The sequence below is a fragment of the Eubalaena glacialis genome, chromosome 10 (genome assembly GCF_028564815.1).
Source record: "Eubalaena glacialis isolate mEubGla1 chromosome 10, mEubGla1.1.hap2.+ XY, whole genome shotgun sequence".
Taxonomy (NCBI): Eukaryota; Metazoa; Chordata; class Mammalia; order Artiodactyla; family Balaenidae; genus Eubalaena; species Eubalaena glacialis.
Window position 1 is genome coordinate 94043742 of NC_083725.1, and position 14417 is coordinate 94058158.

Below are 14417 nucleotides of genomic sequence, written 5' to 3' on the forward strand. Positions count from 1 at the left end.
GCAAATGACTTATGTGGCCTGGAGACATTCTCATTGTTCCCCAGAGAAGCCTTAGGCGCCCCCACTTCCCCCTTCTGTGTCTTCTAACCTAACCCTGTTTTATATTCCCGGGTAGTAATCATCACTGCTTGATATGAACATACTTATCTTGTTTTCTCACCTTCCCTCTCACTAAGATGTCATCTTTGCGAAAGCAGGGACCGTATTTGTCTTCTTCTTTGATTCTCAGTGCCTGGCATATGGTAAGACCTCAGTAAATATTTGTTGAGCAAATGAATAAAAGACCTAGAAAGCCAAATCATAAACCCATAGACCAATTTGTCCCTAGGTAGACAGGAGATGCACCTGGAACTCCCAGAAATAATTCAGAGATGGTCAATTGGCATAGGGGTGGAGGTTGAAGGTACCGAGACAGAAGTCCTAAAGTAGGGAGCAAGAGGCATCATCATTTTGGAATAGTAAAGACTTGAACAGTTTATTACAAACATCATCTCAATATAATTACAACGTGTAACTATACATCACCATTTCGTTTTTGCAGATGAGAAAGCAAAGGCTCATAAAAAAATTAAATAAATTACTTGCCCCTGGTCCTATAGCTAGTATCTGGGAGAACAGCCATTTGAAATACTGTCTAGCTGTTTCTATAGGTCATGCTATTTTCATTACACCACGTTGGTTAACGTCTACCCTTGGGCCTGTTTCCCGTCCATGAGGGGGATGTAGGGGAAGAGACAACACGTACATAAATCTTTCAAAAGAACAGCTGCAGCTTGTACCATGCAGAGCCCAAATTAAAAAACAAAACAGAAGCAAACATGGCCAAAGGTCATGGCCTTTGCCTGCCAAGGCATAGCCAAAACATAAAGGAGATCTCTTTGATGTAGGTGATCTTAAATGATCTCTTCATGGTCAGCTTATGACATAAAAATGTTTTTAAGCTGCAGTTACACAAAAAGGATATTGAGCTATCATATTTCATGGCCCACATAACTGTCTAGGTACCAGAGCATGTGACTGATAAGGTCACTTGAAGGAGACTGTGGTGTTGAATATGTGAGGTCTCCTTGTTTAAAGCTAGCTTCTTTTTATTGTGGCTGACAATCAAAGGATTTGCCCAGTTTTCACTATCCTTGGAATATCTTTTCAGTCATCAATGATGGAGTCTTTGTCCCATCTTTCGTTCCCTCACAACTCCCATGAGAACACTCAACCTTGTTTTGCTGGTGCAAAGAGAGTCAATGAGTAGTCAATGGTTGTAACTAATCAATTCCTTATCCCCAATTCAATTTCAACATTGGAGAATGAGGTGACTTTTAAAAGACCAAAGGGAAATATTTTTACGAACATTCCAGAAACTGTACACAGTTAGGATTAAAATGAAATCGTCAATCTTTTCTAAGAAATTCCATTCTGTAGATAATTCTTAAAAAAGTAATACTAAAAGCAGAAGAAATCTTATGCAAAAAGCTCTTTATCAAAATAGTACTTATGGTATTAGAAAATTGCAACTAAACATCTATAGCAGGTAAAAAGATATGTAAGTTACAGTTACATCCGTATAGGGGATATTATTTAGCAATTGAAGGGATTATGAAATAACATAATAACATAAGGAATTGCCCATGTTAAATGTCAAATGGGAAAAAAGCAAAAAATAAAAGTGAATATTAGGTATCAGAGGAACTATAAAAAATAATTTTATTACATGAAAAAAAGATTAGAAGAAAGTATGCCAAAATGTTTAAAGGGCTAGATTTGTGTTTTGGGACTATAGATTATTTTTCTTTCTTCTATCAGCCCATCTGCATTTTTAAGATATGCTTTATGTTTATACGAGGTAATGTACTCTAATAAAATTTATTTTTTTAACTGCATTTTTTGAAAGAAAGATTTCCAGCCCTCCACTAGGAAAACAAATTCATATCAAATAATTTGTATTCCTTGAAGATTATGGCTTCAGGCTGAGGAGCAGTCTGCATGAGAAGAATCACCCAACCTCTTTTAGAGCATTGTATATGAACTGCCAGATATCTCTGAACATCCCTGAAAGATGCAGGTGCTTTTTAGAAGTGTCCCTCGTCTCAAAAGAAACTGGGAATTAACAGACCACAGTTCTCATATCTGAGTTACATTAGTTACATTGCTAAATGAGAGAAGATGCTGGGGGTGGTAGCCAGAATTCTAAGATGGTCCCCAAAATTCTTGGCCTCTGGTATGTACAAAGCTGCTCCCGGTTATTCAATCAAACACGAATCTAAGTGTTGCTGTGAAAGGATTTTGCAGATGTAATTAAATTCTCCAATCAGGTGACATCAAGATACAGAGAGGTGGCCTGACCTAATCGTATAAGCCCTTTAAATCTGGATCTAGAGTTCAGAAACTGGGAAGTCAGAGATTCTATGCACAAGAAAGATTTGACATGGCTTTGCAGACTTGAAGATGGGCCATGTGTAGGAATGTAGGCAGCTCTAACAGCTGAGAGTGGACCTCAGCTGACAAACAGCAGGGAAACAGGGACCTACCTCAGTTCTACAGCCTCAAGGAACAGAATTCTGCCAACAACCTGAAAAAGCTTGGAAGTGGATTTTTCCTCAGAGCTTCCAAATAACAGCCCATTCTGGGCTCTACACTGATTTCAGCCTGTGAGACTAGGCTGAGGACCCAGTCATGCTGTGCTGGACTCCTGACCTACAGAAGAAATACATATTGTTTTAAGGCCCTAAGTTTGTGGTAATATGTTACTTAACAATACAAAGCTAGTATAATGGGTACAGAGTATTTATAGTGAATGTTTTAGGAAGTTTTGAGCTATACAGAAAAGGAAAATTTTCCTATCTTACCCTCACCCCCAATCCATTTCCCAAATGCATAATTCGCTCCAGAACATTCTGCAGAGTGTTGATGATGATGGTTTTTCTCCTTTACAGAGGTTCAATACTAAGGAAGTAAATAATGGTCATAATACTAATAATAGATAACACGCAGTATCAGCATTTTGCTAAACACTTTATTCGCATTCTCTCATCCAATTCCTATGACAATCATTTTAAGACAGGAATTATTATTATCTGCATTTTTTTCAGGTGAGGAAACTGAGGCTCAGAGAATTATAGGAACATAAATCTGTCTGATTCTAAACCCTTTGGCCTGGTGGGGAGTTATCAATGGTGTTCAAAGAATTCACTGTTCTCTTTGTGTTTCATGTACTCAGGTCTGGTGGTAAACGTGAGAAACTGAGAGAAAAGAATGTATAAAGGAGATGGCAACAATTTAAAAATCTCAAAATGAGGTTGATTTAAAGTGAAATTTGGCAACTATTGCACAAAAAAATTTTTAAATGCATTTTCCTTAGCAGGATAGATGATGCAATTGCTTAAATTAAATAATTGTCTAGGCTTGGTTCACTAAGATTTTTCAACTATTTTTTATCTGTGGGATTTTGAAAAATATCAGGGAAGTTTATTTGCTGAGAGTTAAGAGTCAATCACTTAAGTAGGAATTATAGATTCCATTGAGAGGGACATAATAATCTGAGTCTCTTTATTACATTATGGTAGTGCAGATATTTTGAAAACCAGGAAGTAAATTCTGTAGAATAAAGCAGCTCAAACACACATAAAAAGCATTAGAAATAATTGCCACTGTTGACCAGTGAATAGAAAGAAGGATCATGTATCTCAGAAGGGCCAAGTGTGAGGAACTCACCCAAGAGCATGCTGTCCAGTAAAAATAGAATGCAAGATACAAACGTAATTGTAAATTTTCTAGTAGCCACATTTAGGAAAGCAAAAAGAAGTGAAATTAATTTTAGTACTGTATTTTATTTAACCTAATACATCCAAAATGTTATCATTTCAACATGTAGTTAATATAAAAAATATTAATGAGATATTTTGCATTCTTTTCCATACTAAGTCTTCAAAATCTAGCATGAATTCTACACATAATACTTCAATTCAAACTAGTCACATTTCAAGTACTCAACAGCCACAGGTGGTTCCTGGCTCTCCTTGTACTGGACAGCACGGCTCTAGCGCATGGGTTCTCCTTGGGGGGTGACGCCTTACACAAGGGAGCAAAGTTGAAATTGATTCTAGGGGATAGGGATCTTAGCTGTTTTATGTATGAAACACAGATATAAATACAGGGCACAAAAAGATATATAGATCATCTGTGGTATTAAAATTTTGCGGAGAGGGTGTGTATTCAGGGCCCTCCAGAAAAACAGAACCAGTAGGATATATGTGTATATATATATATAGTATAGCTGAGGGCTGACCCTTCTCATTCTGAAAGGATAAAATGCCATAGAAGATCAACTGAAGTAGTTTTGGAGCAAAGCACAAAGATCAAGCACATATTCCCCACAGCTGTGCTGTCTGGTATGGTAGCCACTCTCTAAAGGTGGCAATTTAAATGTAAATTAATTGAAGTAAAATTAAATTAATAATAAATGTGGCACTAGCCACATTTCACGTGGCTACATGTGGCTAGTAGCCACAGTATTAGATAATGTAGTACAAAACTTTTCATCATTGGGGAAAGTTCTATCGGGCAATGCTGGTCTAGAGCGTGATGAGTCAGCATTCAAATCCCACTCCCTCACTTGCTATTTGTATAACCTTGGGCAAGTTGCTATACCTTTGTCTCTGTTTCCTTACCTGTAATATGAGCTAATGATAAAGTATCTATCTCAGGATGTTTTGTGGGAAGTAAATGAGTTAATGCATGCCAAGAGGCTAGCAGTCCCTGGGATATAATTAAATATTTCATAAATGGTACTTGTTTTTTTTAGTAATTGCCTTTCTATTGAGGTTTTTTTTTTTTTTTTTTTTTGGGTTGTTGTTTTCTTTTCTTTTCTTTTTGCTTCAGGTGACATTTGTAGTACTACTTGACCTGAAAAAAAAGAAATATAATGCCCACCCACCCAGATAACAATTTTTGCAGCTTAAATTAAATCATCTTGAAATAACCTCAGTCATTTGAGATTTTCTCTTGGTGACTCCATTATTATAGTATTTAAAATATGATTTTCATTTTGGACTGTTTCAGTGACAGAGAACTCACCCTCATCAAGATTTTAATTAATGCCTCAAATACTGCTGTACTATCATTTCATCAGTGTCATAATTTAGGTGTTATAATGTCAAGAAAACAAATTGCATTAATCAGAGGTGCTTAGTGACACAGAGGTAGCACTGGAACTGGCTAGGCCATTGGCAAGTGCTAGGTGGGAGGTAGGATGTATCCTTTTCTTTCAGAATTGACCACTGAGGTCATTTTATATCATCGAATTCCCATCTCCTACCCTTGACATATATTTTCCCCCTCAGTCACTTTTCCAGTGGGTACAAACCTTGCTATTTCCTGTTAGAAACCAGAAGGAACTCGCTCTCTGAGTTTATAATACATTTCTCATAAAGTGTCACATCCATGAATATACCAGTTTGGCTCCTGCATTCCAAGACTTGGTGAAAATAAGAATTTCTGCTCATTGGCATTGCTGGCTTTTGATCTGCTGAGTTCACCGACAGTCTGATTATTTAAAAACTACCCAGAGATGCTTTCCAGGAGAATGGGTGAAGCTTTTGAATGCGTGAACATTTAGCAGTAAAGAAAGCTGCCCAAGTTTCAAATTCTACTTGGTACAAAAGTAGTTTTTATTTGTTTAAAATAAATGTTCGATGCTGATCAGTTATAAGAATTCTACAAATTAAATGCAGCAAAGCACAGCGTCTCTTTTAAGGAGTGGTTGCAAATCAGAATACACTTAGAGTTAGTGAAAACTGGGGGAAAAGCTGATGGGCAGTTAGTCTCCCATCTGCTTGTTTCAGGCCCGGAGAACACTCACTGAGTATACAGCATGAGGTGCTATTCTAGTTAGACCCTGGATTTAGGTAAACCTTTTCTCATATGTTATCCTAGAAGCTAGTAGAGTTTGATGAGGTTTAGTGATTTCTAAACTTTTTTTCCCAAAATTAATCTAATGTGTAACATCAACATATCTTTAAAGGTGATGAGTGAAACTGTTCTGGTTAGAAATTAGATGGATCCCCTTTCTCCCCCTCACCCAACCACCATCTTCCTACCAAATTGCTTTAATGCCCTAAAGCCCTCTCTCACCCTTTTTCTTTTCTTTTCTTTGGCCGTACCACGCGGCATGTGGGAACTTAGTTGCCCAAATAGGGATCGAACCTGTGCCCCCTGCATTGGAAGCGCAGAGTCTTAACCACTGGACCACCAGGGAAGTCCCCTAAAGCCCTCTCATATTTAAAACTTTGGAGCTTAAGATGATTCTGAGTCTTACCACTAAGTAACCTTGTGTGACATCTCTGAGAAAAAATGCGGAATGCAGGGCTTCAGAGAATGTTGTGCTGAAATCAAATTAAGGAAACGGAGTAGAAGGAACTATTCAGTTTATGTTACTTTGTGGAGAACACTCTTATCATCTATGGGTCATCTTCAGAAAAAAGAAGAAGTTACAAAGGTGAAGCCAAGAGACAAATTTGAGTCCTGATCTCCACTCAGCAGCGGGGTGTCCTTCAGCATGTCATTTAACCTCTAAGCTCTGTGTACTTTGATTTCTTCATCCGTAAAATGAAAGGATTGGAATAGATATACCCTCGTAACCAGGTTATCAAGTTCTACAATGCTGTGATTCTAAATCTAGACACATACAGGGGATCCAACGTGGGTTTGTGGGCAATACAAATGCAAGTTGAATGTTGGTCATTTCATGTGGTTAAACTACTAGTACCTAGAGGAATCCGGACAGTGACTTACTGATACTAAACACACACACACACACACACACAACAGTACCTTAATATTAAAATTTATTATACAGGACACAGTAGAAAAACAATTAAGGAAGGAAGAAATGGGAAATTTTTAGAAAATGTATTTTGAGTCATGTATGTATCAATAACTTTTTCAGGGAATAAAAGTAAGTTCTGTTACAGTAGCATAATGTGTCAGAGATGTGACATTCCCAGGTCATTTTCTCTGTAGTGTATGGTGAGCCAAGGCATGGTAATAGGAGCCTGTGTTAATTCTGTCTGAAAACACCATCTGGTTCTAAGCACTTATCTAGGCTATGGATGTTACAGCCTAGATGTGGTCACCATGATATTCAAAGGTCAGAGAGGGGTCTAATTACATGCCCCAGTACTTAAAGGGCAGATTCACCAGAGCATGAACATAATCACTCAGGCCAAAACAAGACCCATTTATAATTTTAATTATCAGTGAATCAGACAACTCTATCAAATACCAATTATTTGGCTGTTGCTGAAAATAACTGTCTTGTCTTGTTAGTCTCTAGAATAACCCCTTGAGGGATGTTGAAATGTTCCCCTTAATGTAAATATTTGTTAATATCCATCAAGCAGAATTAGACTCATTTAATGATGTTCAGTATTGGTCATTTATTTTATTTATTGTTAAGGAACTTCCAATATGGGGAAAATGCCATGGAAAGGCTATTAACATTGCACATGATTGCCATCCAGAAAGGTGTGTCAGGACACAAGGCAGGTTCTGCTCCAGAAGCTCACATTTTGTTTTCATTTAAAGAAATAGTTCACTTCACAACTCAGCAAAAGCTTTATTTGGGGTCTTATTCATAATTATTGCTCAGGGACAAACATTTTTTGTGTGTCTGTGCACCTGGGACATACAATAGGAAAAACAGGGAGCCTCCCTCAGGAGTTGATAGAGAAATGAACACGTGCTAAAGAAAGATTTAGCTTTGGGCTATAAATGATTTATTTTTCTTTACTTCCAAAATTATGTTTTGCATAAGGGATTCCAAGAAATATTCTACAAACAATTGATCTTAACTTGAAGCAGTGGTTACCCTGAACATTCTATTAAATGAACCATTCGAAACAGCCAATTCGGTAACCATAGCATACCAGCAATTTCATATGGTTCAACCTAAAAGCCTCCGGGAGAGACAAAAAAATGATAACATCCAGACTGTCCCAGTTTTTTAAAATGGACTATCCTGAGAATGAATACCTTTGAATAAATAGTTTGTCATCCTGTTCAGGGCTGTCATTCTGAGCTCTGCCCTCTTGAGAGCGCCTCTCAAAAACGGGTCTGACCCCAGCTTCCTGTACTCTGCCGTCATCACTCTCCCCTTTGCTTTTTACCTACAGCAATTAAGACACAAGTAATATGTTATCTCCATGGCTTTGATATTTCCATTTCATTTGCAACTTCAGAGCTCTTCAGTCATTTTTGACACTTATAATTTTTATCTGCAATTATGCTTTCATTATCCTCCTTCCTGATATTTTAGATGTCCAATAAGCCTCTCAATTTCCTTAATTAACAACTAGCCTTCCTTCTTCATGCTAAAGGCTATTTTTATTCCTACAATATTTATTACTAATTGGCACACATACACTTTTATACTAACAATAATTTTTCTGGTCTGCCCTTTATTTACCCTCTGTTTCTCTCTTCTAGAAACGTTTCCTTCTGCTTGGTAATACTCGATTTAAGTTCTTGGGAGGGGCAACATACTGTCCATTTTCCTTGAACATAGTTTGAGGGCTTGCTCTTCATTTATGAATAATACTTTATGCTTCTGGAATGGTTGCCTCCACTCCCTCCCCCAACTTTTTTTTTTCAAAGAAATATCACCATCAAGCCCTGTAACCAGAACACTTAGTTCTTTCTATGTGTTGCTGCTTGGTTTTGCTGTTTTTTCTTTTACCACTTAAATATTTTGCACTTCTCATTCTGGCCTTGGAACAGAGAATTTGTGGCTTTGGACAGACAGCACCATTGATACCGCTTCCCTGTACGTTTGGAGCACGTCTCAGAAATGCTGTCTCAATTACAAGTTTAGGTTGCCAATGGCTTCTTCATGTGAGTGGACACTGGACTTCCGCTCGGTACATTCTACATTGTCAGAAATGCATGAGAAATTAGCGTGTTGGATGTGCCTCACCAGAACATGCCCTTTTAAAAACAGTAGGGCTCTCTTTTAAATATATATGCTTTATTAAACTAGAAACACATATTAAGTGCAGATATATCAGACAATAAAGATAAGAAAATAAAAATAAAACCATTTGTGTTACCCGCACCCAGAGATAACTACCACTCTTGAATATTTTTAATAAAATTTTCTTTAATTAAGTCCCTTTCTCTACTTTCCAATTTATATTTTTCTCTCTCCTGGTGTAAGGGTTCTTGTTTTCTCAAAAGATTTATAGTGTGTTTTTGCTTTTTCTTTCATTTAAGAAGTCTAATTTGTATTTATTCTTCAAGAATGATTTCTCCTAAATTCTCTGAATTTATCCCCTTTCCATTTAGCTGAATGAGTTTCTCTCCTTGGCTTTTCCTTCTTGACTCTGCACTACACACAAAGCTAACATGCTTGGAGACTCAGCTTTCCTTTTAGTCTGGATGAAAGTTTTAATTTCATACAGTGCAATGAGAAGCCATTAAGTCAGAGATTAAAAACCCTCTCCTGTGCTTGGGACAGAAATGGACAACTGGTGATTATGATGAGGTGCCCGCTCTGCAAGTCAAGTGTCTGCCCCCAAAGCTGTGTGATTGGAAAATGTAGCAGGCACGAGAACAAAAGAATGCTCGAACTAAAAGTGTATTATCTTAAAGAGCACGTTGTTATTTAATTTGGGGTAAAGTAGAATGAATCATAATAGGTCAATAATAATGACTTATGGCTTCCTTCATATGGCACATTTACCATCAATGGTAATTTACCATTAAAGAGTGGCATATTCCTTTTTTGTGTGTGCAAGAAAAATTAGCATTAGGTCATACTGAGAAAGAACAGGTTCTCCTGTTCTTACATTTAGGATTTGTATTCAGTTATTCAGGCTAAGAATATCATATGACAGCCACTTTCTCCCAGCTTCCCCCCTCCCCATTCCCATTTAGAAAATACAGGAAGGATTAAAATGTAACCATTTATGACATCATTCCAACTGTATGCTGATGGACTACAGATCCATTCAGTGGAGCCATTTGGAAAATATTTCATGTTCTAGTCATTAGACTTGCTAAATGAGTTCAGACTCGGAATTATATGAGTTAAGAAAGAGAAAGGTAATATCTGTAGGCGACTGTACATAAATATATGTAATGTGAGCATATCATCCAGGCTCCTAACTATTACCCTGATGTTTTAGTATATTTTGTACTTGGCCTGCCTCCCTCCCTCCCTCCCTCCCTTCCTTCCTTCTCTCTTTCTACATAAAACACTCTGATGCTTTACTTGAGGTATAGGTTGATTGATTTTGTTTATTGACAAACTTATAGGCCATTATTGTTTTCACCAATAAAAAGCATCTCAGACCTGGACTCTTATTAGGAAAAGTGGAAAGTGATTGACCCTAATTTGTTTGGTATCAAACCCCACTTTTTATCTCCAGGAAAAGAAGTAAAGTAAACTACAAAAATACAATTCTGAAAGTTCAGTCTCTCCATCCATCTTGTAAGTATTTGGCTAAAACTCTCCTCCCTCTCAGAGAGATGCCAGATTAAATTATAGGGAACACCCTAACACTTTAAAACCTGCATATTCTATTTCTGTGGTCTATAAACTGGCTCACAATAACTTGATTACAGAAAAGTCTTGAGTAATTGGATGAAGTCAGGCTCAGAAGATTTGCCCAGTAATCAATGAAATCTAGTGCTTCTAACTCTGCTGGTTCCACGTTGCTTTTCTATCTATCCAAACAGCCTTTTCAAAGCTGAAGCTGCAAAGAACAAATATCTAATCCTCAAAACTGAGCTAATTTCAACAGCTTTCTGAAAGTAGATTGGATTTAACAGGGCTGTGCTTTTGGAAATGAATGGTTGATATAAATCAGAGGTAGTGGAAAGGTAACGTTTACCTGATTTGATTTAGCAGCAATCTGGTCCAGATGGCAACGCAGAATTTAAAGATATTGAAATATACGGTTGCAGCTGGAGACTGTATAAAACTAAATATAAATAATTCAGATGTGCTTATGCATTTAACAATGTCGGTTTTAAATATAGATAAGAGCCAAGCCTTTAGGCTAGCATTTGAAAACGGGAAGATGACTAAATGCAGGTGCTCTTATGTATGTGGCCATATTTCAATGCCTAATTTAGCTCCAATCTGAAAATGCAGGTAGAATTCACCAGATGTACCTGTCTGGCCTAAGGGAATGAAGCCCAAATTAGTATAAGGTTAAATCTGGTATATCAGAAGCAAGAGGTCTGATGAAAAACAAAAGTCTGTAAGATGAACACCTGATTTAATGACTCAGAAATATACAACCTTTCTACCCATGCCAGGATCACAGACCTATCTTTTTAAAAAGGAAACAAAGAAAGATGGAACTATGTCAGTGTGAGTCAACAAAGGTTTGACACCCTACTGAAAGCAGATTGGAAAAAATCCCACGATGCCAGAATGTGGAGAAGAGTTTCTACTGTTTGTCATGCCACTCATCTACCTGTCACAAAGAACCCTGAGTTTAAAGACCTGAATTCAGATCTTGCCTGTCACTCAAGAGCTCTGTGGCCGTGGGCCAAGTACATAAAGAAGATACTAATCCACGTCTCCACGTCAGAAGGACCCCTGTCGGTAAACGTTACTATATATGAGCGCCTCTGTGCTGTGCTGTGTGGAATGGAATAGGCTGGCTTCTGGACACACAAGTCTAACCAGTGGGACTATTTTTTGTTTGGAAAGACATAATGGGTCCACCCCTGATGGCACCCAACGTAACATGGGGTGGCAGACCTGTACTGTGGCTGCTGACTCCTGGCTAGGCCACCAGCATGTTTCTTTTAGAGCCGAGGCCCACCCCTCCCCATGGGGGTGGCTCTGGGTGTTTGTGGCGTCTGGTTGCAGTGCCCCCTACATACCTGACCCTAGGGGTATTGAGGAAGAGGGGGCGGACCACGATTGGGAGAGTCATGCAGGGTACGTAGAGGTGGAGCGTGGGGTCAGGCCACTCAAGATGGCTGTTCTCTTGCTCTTGGTACATCCTGTGCCCGACCAGGGCCCTACTCACGGGACTGACCTTCCTGCTTACTTGCCCCAAGCCCCAGCTAATGATTGTTCTTATCGAAGGGGTGGTGAGGGGCGTGCCTCTGCTGGTTTCCCTGGTAACTAAGCCAACCTGAGGTCAATTCCCCTATAACTGGCAACCTCCCCTTCCCCCAGGGAGTGAAGACTGCCCCCCTGTCCTCCTGCTGTGCACAGCACACGGTGGGGTGTATCTCCAGGACATTGCTTCAAGAGTGTAAGATCCCCCACCCATTAAACCATTGATGTCTCTGTAAAAATAAACAAACAAACAAATAGATAAATAAAATAAAATAAAATCCACATCTCCTAGGCAGCTGTGAGGTCTTATTGATTAAGGAGTATGAAACCGTGACTCTGGAATACTTGCAAGTTTCTTTCCCTGATTTGGTCTTTCCTTTTCTCTCTTCTTCACTTTCTTTCTTTCAATATATTACCCCTCTGGGCCAGGGTTGGACTAAGACTTGTCTGAATTTGGGCTCTCCTGAGAGTCAGAGAGATGGCAATTTTTGCCAATTGTGCCGACCTCAGATGGTCTTCGCTCTCAGATCAATCCTACACACCTACACTTCTTCAGGGACAATCTTTTGTATGTTGCTTTGGACTCTGAATCTTCATTTCTTTCCCTTAACCGAGGGCTTACTGAGAGGACCCTCAAAATGATGGATTGATACTTATAAAATCTTAAAGTTGGAGATAGAAAAAAAGCAATAACTACAGAAAACATTGTAAATGAAAAATTAACAAGATTTTTATAGGGTATCTGTGGAAGGGGAATGGTGATGATTAGGAAATGAGAACTTAAAGATGACTGTAGGCCTCACACTATCTTATAACCACACCTAGAATCAAAAACCTTGCTTGAATATGAAAAATCTTCTTGGGATATTAAGTGACTTGTGGAAGGTCACAGAGCTAATTATAATTTGGCTTAGAGAATAGGTTCCCTGGCTCTCAATACAGAGTCTGTTCATTCCATCTCCACAGAAGAATTGGGTAAAGAAACTCACTAGAGTCATGGAGAAAGCAAGATTGATCTAGAAGATTTTCATAATTGAAAACATGTCTTTGGGAGGATGCTGGAACCTTGGCATTCTTTCTAAAGTAGATCAATGTCATCATTTTTCCTGGAGTCTATTTTAGGAGGAGGAGCAGGAAGAGAAAAACTTTTATGGGAGGAGAGGAAGGTTGGGAGGGTTGGACAAGAGGCATTTTCATCTTGACACACCTAACATTGTCTCAGCTGCTTAAAATCATTTTATGATGTTTTTGGTATCACATGTCGTAAGGCAGTGCCAACAAGTCATAGCATTACATCATGCATGTCTCACAGTGCATTCCAAAGGCTCACAGCATCTGGTCTGTACTTCTCTTGTGGTCCACTGAGCTGCAGTCTGTGGTAACTATTCACTTATACCTCAGACTTTCCTACTTGACTGTGAGTGGGAAGGGGAAGAAAGATTTTTGTCTGTCCATCCTTGTATCCCCAGCCCCTAATACAGAATCTGGAACAAGGGAGTCAAACTCTAAATGTCAGTTGAACAATATTATGATAAACTATTTACATCTGCATAGCAATTTAGTCATTCACTCATTCATTCATTCATTCATTCATTCAAATATGCATCCCCAGACTGTTCTAATTCTGGGATTACTACAGGAATTATGATATAATCCCACCCTTGAGGAACTAAGATAATCTTGTCATTAAGACTGTGAATTAAAAGGTAATTCCAATAGAGTGTAAAAAGTATTATGATAATGAGAATACAGGGGGCTTTATGTAGAAGGACCTGGAAACAGCACCCAGCTCAATCTTAAGGACAGAGAAGTCTTCTCTAAAGACGCAATAACTAAGTTGAGAGTCAAAAGACTGAAGGAAAGGAGGGAAGGATGGAAAGAAGGGAGAAAGGAAGAAAGAACATAAAAATGTATGGAGATTAACAGGTGATAACATGGTAGAAAGGTATTACTGGGGTAAATCTGGGGAGGCAAGAGCACATTCAGAAACTGCATAGTCTCCCATTTTCACGAGGACTTTCAATCCCATTATCTCATTCGATCCCTATCGTCACTCTGGGATAGACAGTGCATTGGGGGTGGGGCTGGGTTAACTGTTATAGCTCCTTTACAGGTAAGGAGAGGGAGACCCAGACTCAGACAGTTGAAATGACTAGTTCAGATCACATTTGCCAGGGGCTCCTGGTCCCAACTTCAGCGCTCACTCTCCCATATCACAGTGAAAATCATTTTGGCCTTGCTTGATTCCTGAGTTTCATGCCTAAGTGATCCAGGCCAGGCTTTGCCCCTGGGCCAGAAGGGCATGCTGTCCCCATGCTTGAGATAGCATTGACCTTGCTCAGCC